Raw genomic sequence first — 21210 nt, forward strand, 5'->3', positions numbered from 1 at the left:
TTATTTTTGAGACAGAGAGAGACAGAACATGAATGGGGGAGGGTCAGAGAGAGAGGGATACACAGAATCTGAAACAGGCTCCAGGCTCTGAGCTGTCAGCACAGAGCCCGACGCGGGGCTCGAACTCACGGACCGCGAGATCATGACCTGAGCCGAAGTCGGCTGCTTAACCGACTGAGCCACCCAGGCACCCCACTCTCAGTTTTTCAAATGTTCCAGGCTCCTTCCTGTCTTAGGCCTTCACACATGTTGTTTTCCTAGATCATTTTGCTTCTCATATTTCTATACATCCTTCAGGTGTCTGCATATAGATCATGTCCTTAGGGAAGGATTTCCTGACTGATTGACTAGACCAGAGTCCTTGTCTCCCCTTCAGCATTAAGTACTCCTGCTCACCCTGTGCTCTTCCTTCTAAACTCATCACAGTAATAATGAACACATTCCTTGTTTACAACAAGATTGTTTCTTATTTACAGTTCATCTTCTTTGTTGGAATATAAGCTTCACGAAGTTATGGACCATTTGTCTTGATCATTTTTGTGTATTCAGTGCCTAGCACAGTGTTTGGCATAAAATAGGTGCTCAGTAAATATTTGCCAAGTGAGAGGAACCTGGGTGGTTCAGTAGGTTAAAGGTCCGACTCTTGATTTCAGCTCAGGTCAAGATCTCATGGTTTGTGAGATCGAGCCCCATGTTGGGCCCTGTGCTGATTGATGGCACAGAGCCTGCTTGGGATTCTCTTTTGCTCTCTCTGCCCCTCCCCCACTCCTGCTCCATCTCTCTCAAAATAAAAAACATTAAAAAATATATTTGCCAAAGGAAAAAAATGAACAATTCAGTGTTTGACTTGAAAGCCTATGCTTTCAGTCTCTGTGGGCTTTGGTAACTAACGAAAAAAGGGGGGTCCTGATTCATAATGGGACTATAAAAGGCTCCTTGGGGGAAGATTGATTTAATCAGGTATTTTGAGCCAGATTTCTACCTGGCCAGGCCAGAGTGGGCCTTGCTCCCAGGAGATGGCAGTGTTGTACAGTCTGTGGCTCATCAAGCCTCTAAAGTCGCTTCTCCGAGGCATGGGAGCTACCTTGCTGGACATTGACCCTCCTGTCCTGGAAGCCAAAGTCCGTGGCCCTTTGAAAGGGCTGTTGTTGACAGCAGCTCTGCAGCACAGCTTTGTTTCAGAGACTGGCAGTGCCCCGGTCCGAGATAAACAAGCTCCTGATGCACCGATGGATCGATCTGGGATGCCGCTCTGTTCAGGAGCTCCACCTTCCCCAGGGTGTCAGCCTTTGTGCCCTACAACCTCCTCGGAGAGAAGGCTCAGGACACTGCGTCTGTGCCTCCTGAGGCTGTGGGACAGCGACCTTACAGTTTCTCTCAAATCCAAAGGCTGCTACTGAGGGTGCAAAATAGCCCAGCGACCAGCATGGACCCACAGGTGGACAGTCCTCAGTTCAAATTCATATCGCTTACTGGGTAGCCCAGAATAAACACCTCAGCTTCTCTCAATAGAGGGTAGTGATGTCTACTTCTCAGGCTTGTGCAGAGTGGTGGAGCCAGCAGAATCCAGACCACCTGGCACCCTGCCTGGAGCATGGTAGGTGCTTAGGAAACATCAGTTCCCTTCCCCCTCCCACTCCCCACCCACTGCCATCATTGTGGGACCACATGCACCTGGGGGAAATGCGAGAACACCTCAACAGTTTTTCACTGGCAGATGTCTAAAAACAACAACCTTCTTCACTTCCCCCAAGCACTTTCCTATCCCCAGTGTGACTGTAAAGTCAGATTAAAAAGTGCCCATAGTCATTGGAACACACCCCAGTCAGATAATCCACATCACCAGTCCTGTCCACGTGAGCCTTGCTGCTGCTGCTCCCGCTGTGGGGAACCAGGTCTCCCAGGAATCCTGAGACCTCCCCGGGCCCAGAGGCCTTGGCTCCTTTTCAGTTCATTTCTTTCTTTTGTGGTGGAGCATCTGGGCCGTAGTGCTGGAAGTGTTTGGCCCTGGTGCTGGGGCCCTTATCTCTGTGCTGCGTGAGCCCCATTCCTGCCGTGTCAGAACCCATTAGAGGCCACTCTGCTGAGGCTTTTGAAGGAGTAATCGGTTTGTAGAGGGAAGGGGCTGTGCCAAGCCAGGCCAGATGGAGTAAGTAATGAAGGCCCCAGATTAATCTCACTTGTCTCTTTTTTCCAATATGAAGGCTCAACCCAAGAGCTTGGCAGTCTCAAGACAAATTATACTTGTCAGCTTCAAAGCACAAGTTCCCTTCCAAGTCAGAATGTTTGTGCTTTCTCTTTCCCTCTCGCCATCTCCTTCCCCCTCTCTCTTGAAATAAAAAAAAACTGGAGTAAAAAAATGGGGTGCATGTGAAATGTGGTGACATTTTTGCATCATTCTAATACTAAGAGCTTCCACTGGGCATTTGCTATGTACTAGGCAACGTATGGAGTCCTCAACATGCATTTATTTCTCACCCTAACCTCACAAAACGGGAATATGCCAGAACTCCCATTTTACAGACTGGGAAACCAAGGTTCAGAGAGGATGACTGACTCAAAGTCGTACTGTTAGTAAATGTGGAGCAAGGATTAAAACGCAGGTCTGTATCACTCCAGCCACCGCACTGTACACATTCTTGTCTTCAGAGCGTTAACCTCTCTGACTTAAGTCTCTGCCTTGAAGGAAGAGTCTGGCTCTGAAGCCACGAACACAGTCTCCTGTTCATTCCTGTTGTTAAAGATTCCCCCCTGGCATCTTGAGCCAAAAGCAAGGGGTAAGGAATGTGTTCCCAGAGAAGCATTTCCAGGGGTATACTTTATAACATCCTAGTCTTTGAGATGTATGGGGACAAAGATGCTGTGGTTAAATAAATTTGGGAACCACTGCATATAATTGATCCCCACTGGCAGCACCAGGCATGTAGGCAGGCAAGGAGTCCTGAAAATGGGGACCTTGATGAACTTTTCCCCAAATTATTGGATCTAGTTATGTTTTTCAAGGCACACCTACAAACATCCGTGGAACTGAGTCCTCAGAAACCAATCTGCCCCAGAGCCCTGCTACTTAAGTGCTCAGACCAGCACAGCAGCATCAGCTGGGAGCTCATTAGAAACGCAGACTCTTTGCCCCAGTCCCACTGGATCCCCAGGTGATCTTGGAAGCTCTATGTTGGAGTATAGCCAAGCTGAGGTCAGTAGACCAGGAAGCTCACTAAGTAGACTGGCCTCATTCAGCCACCCAATTTTTTAGTGATGTCAACACAAGTGTTGTTCATTTGGAAAGCTGAACCAAAAAGATCAGTTTCTCCCTTGTCCAAATAGCTGTAGCCCCACAACTGAACATAAACATGACATGGAGGAAGAATCCCATATTTAATGAGGGCTCTGGCCCACCTCTAAGTTTCTGGTAATTCCTCATTAGGAAGAGTTAGTTCTTTGAGGATCATTTTCTCCTTCGGTATACACATGCTGCCTCAGAACCAAGTTCCTATTGTTTTGGTTAAAAATTTCCAGACGTTTGAGCTGAGCCAGATCTGGCAACCCCATCCTCTGCCTCACGCACAGTCCATAGCCCCTGAGGGAGAGATATGTGCTCCAGTGACCCACCATCCGTTCATCTTCCATCTCTGTCAGGCCAGGGACACTCGCCACAGAGGGGCACTTGACTTAAGGGCACAGCCAACCTCTCCACTGTCCAGCAAACTGATGTGCCCTGGGGCAAAATGTGAACCACAAAGAGCAGTGAAAAAAGCCATGGCTGTCTAAGCTAGAAGATTCTAATACAGACAGGAATGGGAGAGACATGGATGGGCTAAGTGTAAGCCTGTGCTGTGAGGGAGCAGGAATTGTGAGCAGACAGGGATGATGGAGACAAGACACAGCAGAAGACCACAATGACAGTGAGCCATCAGAGCAACTGTGCAGAGCTGTGGTATGCTTTGGGCCGAGCACTGGGCAATGAGTCATACAGTGTATTATTTCCTGGGGCTGCTGTAACAAATCACCATGAACCTGTGGTTTAAAGCCATGGAAATGTATTCTCTCAATAGTCGGGGAGGGCAGAAATCTGAAATCAAGGTGTCTGTGGGGCCGCACTCCCTCTAGAGGCTCCAGGGAAGAAACCTTCCTCACCTTGCCGGTTTCTGAGGCCTGCCATCTCTCCTTGGCTTGTGGTCACACATCACTCCAGTCTCTGTGGTCACAATGCCTTCTCCTCTGTGTCAAATACCCTTCTTGTGATTGCATTTAGGGCTCACTTGTATAATCCAGAATAATCTCTCCATCTCAAGATCTTTAATCTAGTTATATCTGCATAGCTGAGGCAGCCATTGCTGTTTCCATGCTTTGCTACAGCAACCCCACAAAACTAATGTATATAGAGTATGGGGGAGTGCCCAGGGCTCTCTGTCTTACACTCTCTTTTTTTTTTAAGTGTATTCATTTTTGAAAGACAGAGAGAAACAGCACGAGCAGGGGATGGGCGGAGAGAGAGGCAGACACAGAATCTGAAGCAGGCTCCAGGCTCTGAGCTTTCAGCACAGAGCCCGAAGTGGGATTCGAAATCACACACTGGGGGACTATGACCTGAGCCTAAGTTGGACACTTAACTGACTGAGCCACTCAGGCACCCCTCTGTCTTAGACTCTTCCTCTTCTCTAAGTGGTATTGTCCACTTCCTTGGCTTCAAACTGTCTGTAAACCAGTGAATTCCAAATTCACATCTCCTGCCCAAGCCTCTACCCAGAACTATAAGTTTCTATATCCCACTGTCCATTTGTCATTTACTTGAGTGTTTCTTAGGCATTTCATATTATGTGGTACAGACTGAAATCTTGATCCTTTATACTATGGTGACCCGATTATTTCTTTCCTGGTATGATGGTTAATTTTATGTGTCAACTTGACTAGGCCACTGGGTGCCCAGATATTTGGTCCTGACATTACGTCTGGGTGTGTCTATAAGGGTGTTTCTGGAGGAGACAAACATTTTAATCAGTCAACTGAATAAAGCAGATTGCCCTCTCCAGTGTGGGTGGGCCTCATTCAGTCTGGAGTCTGGGTAAGGCACCTGGGTGGCTCAGTCAGTTGGGCATCTGATTTTGGCTTAGGTTGTGATCTCATGGTTTGTGGGTTCGAGCCTCACATCAGGCTTGCTGCTGTCAATGTAGAGCCCACTTCACATCCTCTGTCCCCCTCTCTCTCTGCCCATCCCCTGCTGACTCTGTCTCTCTCTCTCTCTCTCTAAACAAAAATAAATAAAACATTTAAAAATGTCTGGGTAAGAAAGAATTCCTTCTCTTTTGACTTGTTGCAACCCTGAAAGCAAGATGCTATCACCCACCCAGTCCAGCTGTACTGGACTCATCTGTGAGAATGTGGCTAGAATTCTTATTCTTGCTGCTCCTGCCCAAACTGGCATGGTCAGATCCAGAAATACGGTTTCAGTGTGTGCCACTGGTGTTTCCATCAGGACGAGAGAGATACCATTTTTTTTAATGTTTATTTATTTTTGAGAGAGAGAGAGAGAGAGAGAGAGAGAGCATAAACGGAGGAGGGGCAGAGAGAGAGGGAGACACAGAATCTGAGGCAGGCTCCAGCCTCTGAGCTGTCAGCACAGAGCCTGACGCGGGGTTCGAACTCACAAGCTGTGAGATCGTGACCTGAGCCGAAGTTGGACACTCAACCGACTGAGCCACCCAGGTACCCCATATTTTTTTAATGTTTTTAATGTTTATTTATTTTTGAAGGAGAGAGAGTGTGTGAACAGGAGAGGGGCAGAGAGAGAGGGAGACACAGAATCTGAGGCAGGCTCCAGGCTCTGAGCTGTCAGCACAGAGCCTGATGCAGGGCTTGAACCTGAGATCATGACCTGAGCTGAAGTCTGATGCTAAACCAACTGAGCCACCCAGGTGCCCCAAGAAAGATACCAATTTTATCAGGTTAGACTAAGTGATCTTCTTTGAGTGGATCATCTAGGACATTGACCTGATACAAGAAACAATGCTAGCTCCTCAAAAACAAACAACAAAAAACAAAACAAAAAAAGTAGAAATAGTTTATTTGTTATAGATATGTCCTTTGTAAAGTTTAGTGATATTTTCTTCAAAATATGTGGCTTATTTTCCCTCGTTTATAGAAAAGTATTCATCCTGGAAAAAAAGAGAGAATTCTTTCTTTCTGCTTGACTATCTTCCAAAAGAGACATCAGTCTTCTCTTGCCTTTGGACTTGGACTCAGACTGGAACCACACCATCAGCTCTCCGGGTCTCCAGCTTGCCAGCTGCAGATATTGGACTTCTCAGTCTCCATAATCGTGTGAGCCAATTCCTTATAGTAATTTGCTCTCTCTCTCTCTCTCTGGTTATTTCAGTCTATCTATCATCTCATCTCTGTCTGTGTCTATCTTCACAAGGCAGCCAAAGTGAACTCTTAAAGACAAAGTCACCACACGTTACTCCCCTGTTTAAACCCTCCAAAGGCTTCACAACATATTGAGAATAAACTCCAAACATCTAGCCCTACCCACTAAACTTCACATGGTGTCTTCCTGACTGCCCCTTCAACTTCCCACCCTGACCTCTCTTTTTTTTTTCCTGATGAGATTTTATTTTTAAACTAATTTTTTAATTTATTATTTATTTATTTATTATTATTTTTTTCAATATATGAAATTTATTGTCAAATTGGTTTCCATACAACAGCCAGTGCTCATCCCAAAAGGTGCCCTCCTCAATACCCATCACCCACCCTCGCCTCCCTCCCACCCCCCATCAACCCTCAATTTGTTCTTAGTTTTTAAGAGTCTCTTATGCTTTGGCTCTCTCCCATTCTAACCTCTTTTTTTCCCCCCTTCCCCTCCCCCATGGGTTTCTGTTAAGTTTCTCAGGATCCACATAAGAGTGAAAACATATGGTATCTGTCTTTCTCTGTATGGCTTATTTCACTTAGCCTAACACTCTCCAGTTCCATCCATGTTGCTACAAAAGGCCATATTTCATTCTTTCTCATTGCCACGTAGTACTCCATTGTGTATATAAACCACAATTTCTTTATCCATTCATCAGTTGCTGGACATTTAGGCTCTTTCCATAATTTGGCTATTGTTGAGAGTGCTACTATAAACATTGGGGTACAAGTGCCCCTATGCATCAGTACTCCTGTATCCCTTGCCACCCTGACCTCTCTTGATTCCTCACACATCTAACTTCCTTTTGAACTAAGTCTTTGCACTAGCTGTTTCCTCTTTCCAGAATCCCCTCCCTCCCTGGCCCCCTTGCCAATAATTCTCTTGAGACAAATGTTGCCTCCTCAGAGAAGCTTTCCCTGACCAATCATTCTGAAGTAGCTAGTCATATCCCATTACCATCTTGCAATTGTCAGCATGAAGACTACTTGTTACTAGCAAATAATTTTACTGTGTTTTTGTTTATTCATTTCTTTCTTTATCCCCTTCCCTTCACCAGAGTATAAACTTCATGAAGAAGAGACAAATCTGTCTTGTTCACCACTCTATATCCATTTCCTAAAACAATACTGGGACCATGGTGGGCATGGGACAAACATTTATTAAATGACTGATTCATGGCTTTGAGATGTATGTTCGTGCCTCTTTGGAACATGTGGATAGGTCAGCCTGGTTAAAACAAATATTCGGTTAGACAAACAATGGCTGCTGGAAATAGTTGCTATGTGGAGAAACACTTCCAGTGCCCCATGCCACATCTCCTTAGTTTGCTTCTGATTCAGCTGCTGCTATGGTGGGCAGTTCTGTGGTGGGCAAAGCTGAGTTTTTCTTAGGGCTTTTGTGAAGAACAGGAAGGGAAAGGGAAAGGAAGCAAAGGAAAGAAAAGGAAGGGAAAAGAAAGGGGAGAAGAGAGGAAAAAGAAAAAGGTACAGGCAGAACCCAAAAGAGCTAGGAAGGTCATGCTTCTGGGGCAAACTTCAACACAGGGAGTGGGAATTGATGGATAAGAGGCCTTTGATCTTCTGGGGGCGCCTGGCTGGCTCAGTGGGTAGAGCATGTGATTTTCAATCTCAGGGTTGTAAATTCAAGCCCCATGTTGGGTGTAGGATATTAGTTAAAAATTTGAAAAATATATAAAATAAAATTAAAGGGGCGCCTGGGTGGCTCAGTTGGTTGAGCATCCGACTTCAGCTCAGGTCATGATCTCACACTCCATGAGTTCGAGCCCTGCGTCGGGCTCTGTGCTGACAGCTCAGAGCCTGGAGCCCGCTTCAGATTCTGTGTCTCCCCCTCTCTCTGCCCCTCCCCTGCTCATGCTCTGTCTCTCTCTATCTCAAAAAATAAATAAAAACATTAAAATAAAATTTAAAAAAGTCCTTCAATCTTCTAGTGGGAGTATCCTGAGGTGTATTCTCTAAACTTCCTCAGGGAGTCCCCAGCAGAAGTTTCTGCCCATAGCAGAAAGTAGCTCACACCCTCCATTAGCGTTACCTCCTCCTCTGTCTTCCTCCCCACTTCTCTCACTGCCTCCTGCTCTCTTTCTCACCTCCCAGATAAACTTCCTGCATCAAACTCCTTGCCCTGGGCTCTCTTTCAGGGGTTCCCAAATTAAGTTAGTGCTTCACAGTTCTTGTGTGCATGAATGGTTCCATGCAACTAAAGAAGGGTTCACCATCACAGTCTTGAAAAATATTATTAAAAGGTATTCTCAATTGCCTGCATAGCCTATAGGTTTATATATTTTTGCTATGCTTCTCCCTTTTGTGAAAAAAAAAATAGGTACTGATTTGTATGGAAAATATCCATTTATAAAAGGTTAACAGATTGGCATACTTAATTTTCCAAGGTGCAGTCTCTCTCATGGAACTCATTTGATTGTTAGACTCTAATTATTCCAGTCTGTGTGACCTTGACCAAAACACTTTACTTTTGTCTCCCCATATGTAAAATGAATGGGCTAGATAGCTACTTTCTGAGGTAATATTTCAGTTCTAAGGCTCTGTAGGTCTATATCCAAACTAGATAATATTTGCTGAGGGCAAACACAGTCCCACTTAGAGGCAGGGCACACCTCCTACAGCCAGAGGCAGAGGCGCCACAAGGCTAATGGAGCTTAAACTTCAGACTCCCTCACTTGCACTGGCTCCCCCCACCCCCCACCCCAGGCCCTGGAAAGAACCCTTACCATGTGTTGATGGGATAATGTGCTTTTTTAAAATGTGTAATAGTTATATAGTTTCTTCTTGTTTTTCTTGAAGAAGATCTCCCCGATTTATAAGCTTCAAGCTGTACAACCCTAAATCTGTCCATGGCCACGTCCTGTACTTTGGGTAATTCTATTGTGGCTCCACACTGGGACCACCCTCTGGCTGCCATGGCCTGTTGGGCTGTGTAGAGTGATATGATTCTTTCCCACTCATAAGCCATGGATTTGTCATGAAAGTAAATAATGGGTGACTTCCCATTTCAAAATGGCTGTACCTTAGAAGTCTCTGAATGTGAAGTCCCTGCTCTGCTGAACTGTCTTTTGGATTTTAGAAGCTGAATGGCCTGCAGTTTTGTTTTCTGGCCTGTCGTGTGTTTGTTTAGAAGCCTTAATTAGCATACTGTAAACTACTTCTGCCTCCCTGAAAATGGTTTCAACAAATGGTAGGCTTTGCATATTAGGTAGGCCTCTGGCCACAAAAAGTTCCCAGGTTAATCAGATTCCAGTATGTATTTATTTTTAAAATGTATTTATCATTTATTAAATGCCAGGTGCTATGTTAAGAGCCTTATATGCATTGGTTCATTTATCCCTCAAAGAATGCTATAAGGTATCTTCCTCATTAAACAGAGGAAGAAACCAAGGGCCAGAGAGATTAAGAAAATTGCTCAAAGTCATAAAGCTAGGAAATAGTGAAATATAAATTCAAATCAAAGTCTTTAATCTTAACTACCGCACCACCTTAACTCTAAAGGCAGTCGGAACCCTCTAGGGAATATGTCCGCAGACTCTTTGAGGTGACACATTTGAGGGACAACATTGGTTTTCAAGTTGAGATATTGATAATGCCCACCCACCTACTCATCCACTCACCCCTCCCTCTATCCATCCACTACTCACCCATCTGTCTGTCCATCTATCTACCCATTCATCTGTCCAGCCAGCCAACTAGCCATCTATCCATCCATCTTACAGTCCTCCATGTACCAGGCCCTCTTCTAATGTGCTAATGTCTCATGACACATTGCCTCTCTTATTGTTTCTTCCCCTTCCTCTCTGCCCATCCAAATCCTACCCAGCTCTCACATTCAGTTCAAGTGCCTCATCTTCCTTGAAGTCTTCTCTCACTACAAATCCAAATGAGCTCAGTGCAACTCTGGATTGTATGTAACATTAAAGAACACAAGACTTGGGATTCAACAGACATGGGCTTAAATCCCAGATCTGCTGCCTCCATAACTATGTGAAAAAATTGTTCCCTCTGAGTCTCTGGCTCCCTCATTTGTAAATTGGAAATAATAACAATAATGAGAATAGTGATAATGATAATATCCACCTCATAAGGTGGTTGGAAGATTAAATGAGAAACTGAATGTAAGTTACATAGCAGGTGGTACATGCTTAATACAAGTGATTTCCTCTCCTCTCCCATTGCCCCTTCCTTTCTAAAAAATTGGACAAATAGTCTGTACTACACCTGACTCAGATTCAGGCTGTTAATGAATAGTTTAATGTGTATAAATCAGTCATTTCCCTGGTAAGAAGCCTATTAATTCCTCAAATATATAGAGCACATCTTACACTCGTCCCCCCTGCATGGGGTTTCAATACAGTGCTAAGGGCATAGTGAACACTCCATAGTTGTCAGATCTAATTCAAGTCAATCTTTCTCCCACTTCTCTCAGTTGTCAAGAAGAAAGAAGCCAGAAATCTGCTCAGAAGTTTCTTGAGACCCCTGCCTCAGGCCAGGGCTCCCACATGCATGCTTGTTTTGAATCCCCGTGTTCATGTCCTGGGGTTCTTGCCGTCATTGTGGCCCTTGCCAGATTGTTTTGACAGCGGTAAAGCTCCCACCCAGCATCTAAGGAAGAGATAGGGGTGGGGTGGAGAGAAAGGCAGATGCTGAAGCCATGTCCTATGTCTGATTGATGTGCAGGACTTACCTTGACCTCTGGCCCTGGAGATCCAGAGCTCCTGCTGATCAGACTCTCTTAATGCCAGAGCTAAGGACACCAAAGGAAGGCAGAGAACCACGAGGGCAGATGGAGTTGAATCAAGGAGTAGGCCAGGCAGTGGCCAGTCAGGATGCTGATCTTCACAAGGGACTAAATTAGCAAAATGTAAGTTGCTTCTGCTTCTACTAAGAGAGATGACATCACCAGGAATGAAAAATGCTCCTTGCTCTCCCCTGCCAATTACTGTTGAGTTTTTGTGAGACTCATAATCTAATGAGGTTCTGAAAACTATAGAATTGTTAGTGCTGTGTATTGGGAACTTATGACTTATTTTTTTATCTAAATTTAAAAATCCTTTATGGGGCACCTTGGTGGTTCAGTCTGTTACGCATCTGACTTCAGCTCAGGTCATGATCTCCCAGCTTGTGGGTTCAAGCCCCATGTCGGGGTCTGTGCTGATAGCTCAGAGCTTGGGCCTGCTTCGGATTCTGTGTCTGCCTCTCTCTCTCTACCCCTTCCCCACTCACTCTCTGTCTCTCTGTCTCTCTCTCTCTCTCAAAAATAAACATTAAAACATTTTTTAAAATATCCTTTAAAGTCCCTCTTTAACAAGTCCACTTCAGGAAGTCAACAAAGAAAACTGAAGAGAGAATCACAAATTCTGAAAGGGGGACACAATTTTGTCAAATTTCCCTGAACATTAATTTTGCTTCAGTCCTAGTAATTGAGTTATTTCTGTAAATAGTATTTATTCATAGGAAATCCATAATTTTTCATAATATTTATCCATAGGAAATTGCAACCCCCATTTAATAACTGGGAATAAAACCAGAGAATAATAATCTGAAAGGCATAACAAGTGTTTGCTGCCTGAGCGGGCAAGGGTGTGAGTTTCATGCAGTTTGTCTTTTTTTTTTTTTAATGTTTATTTTTGAGACAGAGAGAGAGGGAGACACAGAATCGGAAGCAGGCTCCAGGCCCCGAGCCATCAGCCCAGAGCCTGACGCGGGGCTCAAACTCACAAACCGTGAGATCGTGACCTGAGCTGAAGTCGGACGCTCAACCGACTGAGCCACCCAGGCGCCCCGTCGTGCAGTTTGTCTTGATTGGCTTTTTCCCAGAGGCCATCTTCAACACCAGGAAAATGTAGACAGTTTACTGAGGAGGTGGTCCCAGCACCAGTAGGGGAGTGGGGAGGCTGGACAGGAAAAGGAAGGAAGCAAATGAAGAATGCATTTTCAATCACCTCACCATCGTGGGAAGCTAGAGCCTGACTCCAATGAGGAACACTGGGAGCTAACGTAGAATACCTGGCTTAGATTCATCCTGCTCTAGGAGCCTAGTAGCTGAGTATTTATACGCCATCTCCCACAAATCATTGGTACAGGGCTTCCCCAGGGGGTGTTGATTCCAGGATGTGTCTGTGTTGCCTTGAATATAGGCAAAGCAAATTCCCTTTGTTAAAAAAAAAAAAATTAAAAAACCCTAAAGCATGGGTGTCTGTTGGATCAGCTCACTCTGAAATGGGAAGGCCTGAGGGAATATAAGCAGGTACCAACAGCATCTGCTACCTTGCAGTATTGCCAGCCCCAGCACAGTGACTGGCCACAGCTGGCACTCAGTATTTTTCCACCAGCTGAATGAATCCACAACTGCATCTGTTTTGGAAAGGCCACAGTGAAGGCTGACGATGTAACCCATGGGTGCAATGTGAAATGGCAGGGTACCCGGGTGTGGTAACTCTTCATGCTCCAGGCTTTTGGATACAACTTTGCCGGGGGGTCTTGGGACTCCATTGTGTTGGAAATAAAGAAAAGACTTGAAAATTCTTAAAGCATCTGAAGCTGGAGAGGCAAAAAGATACTCAGGGAGGTCTACAACACTTTGCACAGATCTCCAGGAAATCCCGCCAGACTGATGTTGTGTTTGCATCCTTGTCCCAGAATCATAAGTTGTCCCTGTCCAGTCCCCAAGCCATTTGATGTGGGAGGCAATGTTTTATCAAATTGGAATTGGATGTCAGGAGAGGCAAGGGGATTGAGAGAGAAGATGTCAAAGCTCTCAAGAAAGCTTCCAATCCACCATGGTGACGTACTGTGGCAGTTGAGCTCAATGGTTAGCTAACCGTGTCTGGATTCTAAATGTAGTTTTATCACCTCCTGGCTGTTGGCCTTGGACATTTGTTAAACTCTCAGCCTTAGTTCTCATGTACACACGGAGCTAATTCCCACCTCGTGGGTGAGAACGAAATGAGAGAATGTATGTAAGTGACTTTCCACTGTTGCATGAATATATGGCTGAATATATGTCTGGTGTCTTTCTCTCCTAGGGACCCTGGCTGTTGGGGTGTCCTCAGTATCCTGAGCAACTGGCAGAATGACTGGCACAGAGCAGGTGCATGAGAAATAATGTTGAATTAAAATAATCATTTGCTTTCACCCTATGTCAATTACCTCATCACCTTATCCCTTTCTATCCAAGAATTGTCAGAGTTTACTTCCAATGTCCTGAGTGTGTGAAACATGAATTGAAAAAATTCTGCCAGAACTCAGGCTGGGGACATATTTCCTGGTCTTACCAGCACTGTGGTAAGCACTTTCTATGGATAATTTTATTTAATCCTAAGAGCAGGGTATTAGATTGAACCATGTAAAACTGTCATTTCTTTAGGTCAAAATGGTTAAATACCAAAATTTCATATGTTTCTACTTTATACATGGGTTAGGTCTTATTGATTGTTATTCTCATTATATAGATGAGAAATCTGAGGCTTGAGAGGGCAAGTCACTTAATCATGATCTCAGATCGGTGTTTCTCAAGTTGTATTGTGTGTATGAATCACTGGGGGCCTGGTTACAGGCAGCTTCTGGTTCAGTAGGTTTGGAGAGGGGTGGATTCCACATTTCTACAAGTTTCCAGGTGGCTCCTGTTGGTCTGTGGACCACACACTTTTGAGTAGCAAGGTCTAGTTTATAGTTGACTTGAGTTTCCCTGCCCCTAAAAGACCCCTAGAACTGAGATGGGGATCGAGTTAGGAGACTACCAAACAAACATCTTCTACTACATTAATTTTTTATAAAGGGACTTTCCTTGCATCCAACTTTATTGAGTACTTACTATGCCTTGAGCATGTGCTACACACCCGTTTGCTGATCAGAGGGCTTCCCTCCTTCCTTCCTTCCTTCCTTCCTTCCTTCCTTCCTTCCTTCCTTCCTTCCTTCCTTTTTCTCTCTTTTTCTATTTCTTTCTCTCTTTTGATTTCTCTTTTCCCTTTGATTACTATTGTATTAGTTAAAATTTTTTTCAGATGCTAGTAACAGAAACTGACTCTTGTTTCATTGAGTCAAAAGAGAAATTGATTGGAAGACTATATGGGCTCACAGATTTCTCAGAAAGTCTGGAGGACCATGCTTGGAAGAGAGGCTAGAAGCCAGACAGCTCCAGAAGGCCAAGAAGCCAGAACCCTAACCCCCACTGTTTATCAAGAGCTGGGACTCTTTCACTGCCTCCTGATGCAGACATGGCCACGGTGGCCAAAGATACCCCTCTGCTCCCCACAAGAGCTGCTACTACAAAAGGATTTTAATGACCATTCCTTTTGCACCATCACTTCAGGAGTCCAAATCAAGGGCAAGAATGATAAATTGGCTGATATTGGGCTATATACTAAGACCATGGCTGCCAGGGGCCCGAGGGAAGGCAGGGCACTGCCCCTCACAGGCTACTCCAGCAGGCAGTCCCCTAATAGACAGGGGGCTGATGCTGGACACCAGACCGGCAAATGTCCACCACAGCTATGCAGGGCTAGTGTCCTCTTCCTTCTGGAAAAGAGAAAATGCCTCGGCTGCCGTGCAATTACTGAAAGCCTCAAGGAAAAAAGTGAAAAGTACAGCCTGTGACCCTGAGAGTCTAATGACCACAATTTGAGTAACACCAAGCTTTTGATTCTGCTCAACTACAGGAGAAAGGGAAACAGGAAAAACACAGTTTTACCCTAATTTTAGAACCTGCTGATGAAAATTCTGAAGCACTTGTTGATAACTAAATGATTCTGTAAACCAAACGTGGCTCTCTGTAGTTCACACAGAACTGAGAGGCTTAGAAAATGCTCAGGGCACCTGGGTGGCTCAGTTGGTTAAGTGTCAGACTCTTGATTTTAGCTCAGGTCATGATCTCATGGTTTGTGAGATAGAGTTCCAGGTCTGGCTCTGCACTGGCAGTGTGGAGCCTGCTTGGGATTTTCATTCCCGCCCCCCCCCCCCCTTCCTGCCCCTCTCCTGCTCTCTCTCTCTCAAAAATAAATAAACTTAAAAAAATATTTTTAAAAATTCCCTTCCTTCTTCCCCTCTCTCCCTTCCAACTTCCCTCCCTTCTTTTCTGCACTGCCAGTGAGGAGCCTGCTTGGAATTCTCTCTCTCCCTTGCTCTCTCTGTCCCTCCCCTGGACTCTCTCTCTCAAAAATAAATAAACTTAAACAAAGTCTTTAAAAAATGCCCTTCCTTTTTCCCTCTCTCCCACCTTCTTCCCTCCCTCATCCTTCCCTCCCTTCTTTTTGTGCTTTCATTTGGTTATGCATACACGTGTGTAACAAAATTTTATTGAATACTTTATATGGCTCAGGTCCTGTGCTAGGTGCAGAGGAAACAAAGATGAACAAAATGGAATTCTTCAGAAGGAGCTCTGAGCAATGAGAATATAGGATATGATCACAATAAACTGAAAGTAGGAGTTATTGTACAGTTAGTGCTGGAGGGCTCTGAGAATGGGGGAAAACTTTAGGTGAAGCACGTTTGCCTCTGATTGGCAGATTTACTATCAAAACCAAAATGTTCTTAGCTGCAAAGGCATCCGGACTCCAGGCAAGAAGCTCCAAGCCCTAACCTTACAGAGCAAGTCACCCTCCATTTGTCACCAGTAGGGGGCGACAACACGATGGATTAAGGCTTGTCCTGGAGAAGGAACCCTACAGGAAACATCTAACCTCATGGAGAAGCTGGAAAAACAAAGTCTGGCAATAAAATATATATACATTTTTTTTCTCATAGAAAGCTGTTTCAAAACTTTACAGTCTGTTCTCAGGCAGTACGTCTTTATGTTAGTGAGGAAGGAAATTCACATAAAGAAATCAGGTCCAGTGTGAAAGCAGTGGGATTTAGGCTATAATAACGAGTCCAGGGGACCAAAAACCTAATAAAAACCTAATATATTCCTCAGTGTTAAGATATAATCTGTCCTTATGTACCAATTGATCAACTATATTTATTTTTTAAAAAATGATTTTAAAGTTTATTTGTTTTTTGAGAGAGAGAGAGAGTGACAGAGCATGAGTGGGGGAGGGGCAGAGAAGGGGGAGACACATAATCTGAAGCAGGCTCTAGGCTCTAAGCTGTCAGCACAGAGCCCGATGTGGGGCTCGAACTCTTGAGCTATGAGATCATGACACTAAGTCAGACGCTTAACCGAGGGAGCCACCCAGGGGCCCCTGATCAGCAGTATTTAGAGAGCAACTACTTGGTGGTGTTCTAGCAGCTATGGTGTGGCATTCAAAGAAGGCAATCCACCTTCAAAGGAAATAGAAATTTTAAGATTTTTACAAACTGAGCACATCACAATAAGCTGAACGTTTTTGTTCTGGGATCTACTTTATAGGGTATGGAAAGTAAATGGGATAGGCAACCACTGTTTCTGCAGTATAGCTTTGGGGTGCTGCCTTCCACAAACCTCTCCATACTCAAGAAGGTGCAAGATTTATTTCCATCACTGAGTTGTCTCATTAGTCGATCAATTGACCAATAGGGCATAAGCTCCCATGTGTTGGTGACAATTTGTTGGGGGTCCTGAGGGATAATGAGATCTCCAAGGCATATTCTCTATCCAGAAGTCACTTGCAATCCAGCTAGAGTAAAACATGGGAACAGACATGCTATTTAATAACAATGGAAAGAGCCATATGGGTGCTTTGGGTGGATAGTTGGGACACAGAAGACTGGCTAGCACAGGGGATGCAGTGTGAGCTTTCAGGTCAGTGGGCACCTTGGCTCTGCTGAGTTGGGGGCTGGCCCTGCATAAGTCCTAACCTCACTGGAAAGCCAACAGGGCTATAGAGACAGAATACGGGGTTTGATCCTGGAACCAGCTCCTCATCTCTGGCAACTTGGACAAGCTCACCTCTCTGAGCCTCAGTTTTCTAATCAGTTAAGTGGAAATTATAATAACAGTGCTGACTTAATGGGGTTGTTATATGGATAACGCAGGCAATCCATGAAAGGTATTTAGTCCAGCTTCTGGTACATAATTAGCTTTTATTATCTTGATTGTGCCTCAGTTTCCTTTTCTGTAAACTGCAGATAACAATAATCCATATTTCATAGGGTTCTCGTAAGGATTAAGTGTAATAAAGGGTGTAAATTGCCGAGCATGATTCTTGGCACATAATAAATATTCAAGAACTACTGCTAGTGGAAGAGAAGATTACTTCATGCCAAGGTAGTCAGGGAAGTCTTCCTGGAGGAAAAGAGCCTTGAAGGATAGTCTTTGGAAAGAATAGAAAAGGAGGCATTCTAGGCAGGGCACAGACATTTAAGCAAGGCATGGAGTAGAAATATAAAAGATATGCTTAACAGAGGGCAAGGTCCCCGAATGGAGAACCTCTCAAGTCAGAAACTTACAGGGGTGCCTGGGTGGCTCAGTCAGTTGAGCATCTGACTCTTGGTTTTGGCTCAGGTTATGATCTCATGGTTTGTGAGTTTGAGCCCGACATTGGGCTCTGTGATGACAGCATGAGACCTGCTTGGGATTCTCTCTCTCTCTCTCTCTGAGAATAAATAAATAAACTTTAAAAAAAGAAAGAAATTCAGAAAGATCATTAGACTCAGGGACAGCCAACCAAAACTGTGACTGGCTCATGAGACAAATCACTTCAATAAACCACTTCCCTCTCTGGGCCTCAGCTTCTGGGCTGGAAGGGTTGGACAGGAACAATTCTTCATTAGGGACTCTTCTAGTGCTAACATTCTCCATCTGAGTCCAAGTTTGTTCCACAGTGGATTAAAATAAATACATGAGTGTACATGTTTACACAACCCCAGAGGACTTTGAAATTCACATGGAATGTCAGTGCTTACACCAGGAGGCAAAGTTGGGTTTCCTTAGAGTTGCTCATTCATTCTTTCATTCCTCCATCCATCTATTCATCCATCAAATGTTTATTGAGCACCACTGTGTGCAAAACATGGTTTTAGGTGCTAGGCTTTCTTTCTAAAACCAGGATCTGATTATGTCACAGCCCTGCTTAGATACTTTCAATGACTTCCCGTTGCCAAGTACAAACTCCAACTCACACATACCAAGTAACTGCCCACCTGCATGCTTTTGTTTATGCAGTTTCCCCTCTCTGGATTGCCCCTCCTAGTGATCCAAATGCTTGTGAAATGTCCCCTGATCTTCAAAGGTGCCAGCAAAGCTGCCTCGGTGCCGATCCTTTCCCCAGGCTGGCATCATGCTCTCTCCTCTTTGCTCACACAACACTTTGTACCACCTCTGTTATAGCACTTGTTACTTTTTACTTTAATTCATTGTTTGTGTGCCTTTCTCTTCTGCTGGATTTTTAATCCCAGGAGGCAGGAACAGTGTTTTGTTCCTTTGTAACTTGAGCACCTAGCATACTGTTTGGCACAGTGGATGTAATTAAGTCTTTGATGAGTTTGCTTATTGAGACTTTGGAGGTGGTTGAGAATGGTGATAGGAATAGTAATGACAATGATAGTAAGTCTCTTATATAATGTATTCCTCACATGCCAACTCCGAGCCAAGAGCTTTAGATCTGTGACCAATTTAGTTTTCATCTCTGCAACGCCCTGTGAGGTCAATGACAGAGGACACTGTTAGGGGCACTGCATCTCTGGAGTCAGAGAGGCCAGGGGTATGAGGGTCACCTCCATGAGTGCCTGGCACAGTCCTGCACTTTGGGCCCTGTGTGTGGGGACTTCGCTAAGGAGGCAACTGGGGCTAAATGCCCTCTGTGTTTGCCAAACTAAGCTCTCTGGATCGGGGTTGCATCTGCCCAGAGGAAGGGGGGCTCCTTTTTCAAATGTGGAGAAAAGACACCTATGGGCAGGAACTGACCTCGTCTGGTTCCATCTCCAGTGGCCTTGCATAAGTTCCTTAATTCAGCTTTTTGCCTTGATTCCTCATTTGTAGAATGGGGTTACAGCACCCCAACCTCAGAGGGTGCTTGCTAGGATGTGTAGGATAACACATGTGATATGCTGGCACCTGTCTGACATTTGTATTCAATAAATGCTAGTTATTATTTACTAGCATTCAATAAATGCTAGTAATATTATTACTATTGTTAGTGGTAATAGCCCTATTTTCCAACCAAGAGGCTCTCGAGAGAAAATAGTTGGCAGAGGGAAGAACATATGGGCATTCCTCCATTTAGGGGCATCAGAAGGAACCAGGAGAGAGAAGAGTTGAAAATGTTGGACAAGAGTGAGTTAGAAGAGAGGCTGGTCAGGTGTCAAGTGCTTTTGAGAGATTAAGCGGGAAGAGGCAGAGAAAAATTCCCCGGAGTTGACAGTTAGAGGTCATTAGTGACCTTTGCATGAAAGTATCAGGATAAAGCAAGAGAGGAAGCCAGATTGCTGCAGGTTAAGGCATCAATGACCGATAAGGTAGAAATAGTAACTCTGGCCTATTCACCAGAAATCAGGTCGTGAAGGGTTGGAGACATAGGTCAGTTGTCTTAGTGAGATACATGATGGATAAACAGCCCTCTCTTACAAACATTATCTAGGGAAAGAACCGTCTCCTTCAAAGGGCCAGATGAATGGGGCTTTCAAAGAACATTGGCCCTAAGTCTATTTGGAGAATTTGGTAATCTGTCCAGACTTCTGGGATGACAAGGAGGATGACTTGCCTCAACTACTCAGCTTCTAGGTGGGACTCTCTTTTTTTTAAGGAGAGAGGAGGGTTCAATGCATTGGGGGGTGGGGGGCAGACGACAGTCAACAAGATGTAGGTGCAAAGCAGATGAGGGAATGGAATCAAGCCCCTGGGTTGATGGATCCATCCTCTGGGGTGGTGCAGATGGGGAAAGCAAGGGTAAAGACACATAGACAAGTCAAGGATGTAGCAGAAGGAAGTTAAGGAACTCTCTGGATGGCCTGTCTTTCTTGGAACAAAAAGAGGCCAAGTCTTCTGAGAAAGTGATGAGTATAATGTGAAAGGCAGTGCATCAGTCAGGATAGATTAAAACTGTAACAAACCATCCCTCAGTTTTAGTGGCTTAGGAGAGGCCTCTGTTTTGTGCAGTGATCAGGAAATTAGTCTCCATACGTTTTATGGCTTTCCTCATTTTATGGCTCTGCAGGACCTCTGAGTCCCATTCTGGACCTTCTGCATCTGCTGGCAAACACAAGACAAAAGACAGTGGAGGATTGTGGAGAAGCCTTCATAGGCCATTCTTGGAAGTGTTGCACATCACTTTTGCCCACATTCCATTGACTTAACCTCAATCATATGGCCACTCTTAGCTGCAAGGGAGGCTGGGAAATATCAAATGGTGTGCACAATACTGTATTGTCTGTATTCTCAGTGCCTAGCACACTTTCTAGAATAGGCTGGATGCTCAGTAAGCACCACTGAATAAATGCAGAGATGAACTTTATCTCACTTGCTTGCCATCACTTTTCTACCTGTGCCTTGCTTGAGGTTCAAAGATAATAGAGACCCAATTTCCTAAATATGAGCTAAAGGTTGGGCTTGTACTTGGAGTGGTTCCTCCTGTCATGCTGATGTGTTTCACGGATCCATTCATACTCAGCCCCAGGATGTTTGCTACTGGGGGTTAGTCCTGAGGTATGTGGTTAATGAACCTAGTGGAGTGGTGCTGACTTATTCTCAGAGAGATAAAGATCAGACTCTTTCTTCCAAAGCCCAGTGTTATAGAAACTTGAATTAATCAGCTAGAAAAATACATTAACTAACCCCTGAGCTGTAATTTCCAATCCAAATATGAGCTAACCAGTCCAAGATTTTGCTAACCAGATTTCAGCTGAGCAATCCAGCGCCTTGCTAAA

Source organism: Acinonyx jubatus, chromosome C1, assembly GCF_027475565.1.
Source record: "Acinonyx jubatus isolate Ajub_Pintada_27869175 chromosome C1, VMU_Ajub_asm_v1.0, whole genome shotgun sequence".
Lineage (NCBI taxonomy): Eukaryota > Metazoa > Chordata > Mammalia > Carnivora > Felidae > Acinonyx > Acinonyx jubatus.